Source organism: Coregonus clupeaformis, chromosome 2 (genome assembly GCF_020615455.1).
Source record: "Coregonus clupeaformis isolate EN_2021a chromosome 2, ASM2061545v1, whole genome shotgun sequence".
In the NCBI taxonomy this organism is placed as follows: domain Eukaryota; kingdom Metazoa; phylum Chordata; class Actinopteri; order Salmoniformes; family Salmonidae; genus Coregonus; species Coregonus clupeaformis.
In genome coordinates this window covers 34,728,786-34,731,678 of record NC_059193.1, presented here as the reverse complement: position 1 = coordinate 34,731,678, position 2,893 = coordinate 34,728,786, and positions in this window count along the sequence as shown.

Genomic DNA, 2,893 nt, shown 5'->3' with positions numbered 1-2,893 from the left:
GTCCTTGAGTGGCCCAGCCAGAGCCCGGACTTGAACCTGATCGAACATATCTGGAGAGACCTGAAAATAGCTGTGCAGCAACGCTCCCCATCTAACCTGACAGCGCTTGAGAGGATCTGCAGAGAATAATGGGTGAAACTCCCCAAATACAGGTGTGCCAAACTTGTAGCGTCATACCCAAGAAGACCCGAGGCTGTAATCGCTGCCAAAGGTGTTTCAACAAAGTATTAAGTAAATGTTCTGAATACTTACGCACTTAGCAACAATTTTGAAAAAAAAAAACAGTTTTTGCTTTGTCATTATTGGGTATTGTGTGGAGATTGATGAGGTTAAAAAACAATGTAATCAATTTTAGAATAAGGCTGTAACATAACAAAAGGTGGAACATTTGAAGGGGTCTGAATACTTTCCGAATGCACTGTATCCTGACAATTATGCCTTATAAGACAGCAACACATAGTTCTACATTCAGTCAAAAAGCATAAGGAGGAAATTCCCAAACAGCCATAATATTAATGGCATGACAACATGTTTGGGGAAAATAAACTATGGCCTTTTTTTCAGTTTTATGCATAACCCCTGTTAAACCAGTAGCCTTCAGGTCCATTAGAATACATAAGGTCAACTAAACAGCTGTAGTTGTGAGACCAAAGACAATTGTTGTCAAGATAAATCAAAGCAACAAAGTGGAGGGGATGCACTTTGTATACCTGATGCTATTCTGATCATTCTTCTCTTAATAAATGAGAGGCATAAAGGCCTATTAAATCTAATATTTAGGCTGTATCGATGCATAATTAACAAGCTATTTATTGGCACAACAGAGGTGGTGCATGTTTTGTTGTATTTCTGAACATGTACACACACAAACACACACCTCACTAATGTTACATTTTAGTCATTTAGCAGACGCTCTTATCCAGAGCGACTTACAGGAGCAATTAGGGTTAAGTGCCTTGCTCAAGGGCACAGACAGATTTTTCACCTAGTTGGCTCTGGGATTAGAACCAGTGACCTTTCGGTTACTGGCACAACGCTCTTACCCACTAAGCCACCTGCCACCATGTTATCAGGGTTCACAGGGATCACTCGACCCAGATGCCACATCATGAGTGGAAGTGGGAATAAAAGTAGGAAGTGGAAATAGTCTATATGCTTTTTCTTACCCAGTCCAGACAGAGTGAGGTGACTGTGTGTCTTTGTGTGTGCTAGAGGTCTTCACGGATCCACCCGAATGCCCGACACACACCCAAACTTGTCCCTTGGGTCCGGGTCCTGTTTGATTATCATCTGGTCTCGGATCTATGTAACTACAGCTGATAGACTCGAATGGACCCGACCACGGCTCTGCATAGCCTATAGCCTATTTATTTTACGCTAATAAGGTGAATTTATTGACTTATAGAAGGCCTAGCCAACAAATAAAGACCTATTCGTTAACCAGAAGAGCAACTTGGCTGATAAACATAATTATGTCACTCCGGTCTGGTCTAGATCCTGACCAGTTAGGGTATGGGTCAGGTCTAGGTCTGGTTGTCGTTGTGTCCATTTGGGTCCGGATCCAACTTTTTGGACCAAAAAATACTGTGTGTGAGCTAAAACTTAAGGAATATGTTACGTTAATTTATAATAACAAAAATATAAACGCAACATGTAAAATGCTGGTCCCATGTTTCATGAGCTGAAGTAAAAGATCAAATTTTCCATATGCACAAAAAGCTTATTTCTCTCAAATATTTTACAAACATTTGTTTACATCCCTGTTAGTGAGCATTTCTCCTTTGCCAAGATAATCCATCCACCTGACAGGTGTGGCATATGAAGAAGCTGATTAAACAGCATGATCATTACACAGGTGCACCTTGTGCTGGGGACAATAAAAGACCACTCTAAAATGTGCAGTTTTGTCACACAACACAATGCCACAGATGTCTCAAGCTTTGAGGGAGCGTGCAATTGGCATGCTGACTACAGGAATGTCCACCAGAGCTGTTGGCAGAGAATTGAATTTGAATTTCTCTACCATAAGCTGCCTCCAACATCGTTTTAGAGAATTTGGCAGTATGTCCAACCGACCTCACAACCGCCGACCACGTGTAACCACGACAGCCCAGGACCTCCACATCCGGCTTCTTCACCTGCGGGATCGTCTGAGACCAGCAACCCGGAGAGCTGATGAAACTGAGGAGTATTTTTGTCTGTAATAAAGCCCTTTTCTGGAGAAAAACTCATTCTGATTGACTGGGCCTGGCTCCCCAGTGGGTGGGTATGCCCTCCCATGTCCACCCATGGCTGCGCCCTGGCCCAGTCATGTAAAATCCAGATTAGGGCCTAATTTATTTATTTCAATTGACTGATTTCCTTATATGAACTGTATCTCGTTGAAATTGTTGCATGCTGCGTTTATATTTTTGCTCAGTATATATGGTTAGGGTAGGAGTTAAGTGAATATTAGTTGTTAAAATACAACCTGTAGAGTGAGCCTGTACATGTAATGCTTCCAGTCACTGGACAGGCTCCAGCCAGACTATTACTACCAGGGAGGAGAGGTAAGGCGCTTAGCCCTCTAAGACGTGCTTGGCTGGGGGTGGATTTACACTACCTGAGTCACCGCCCCGTCTGTAGAAGGTGAGGTCATCACCTTCAACTGATAAACAACATCTACTGTACAGGGGTCTCACCCCATGTTCATTCATCAATGGTAAAACCATTATCCCAATGGTGAGGGCTGGGGTAAGGGTGGGCTGGCTGGTGACAGAGGAGAAGGGGATGGAGGTGCAGGAGGGAGTGGAGGGGCCTCGCTCGGACCAGGGATCACCTGAGGAGACAATTGACAGAGAGAGAGAGAGAGATTCCCCTCTCACTCTGTTCTTGTTGGATAATGACACCACAA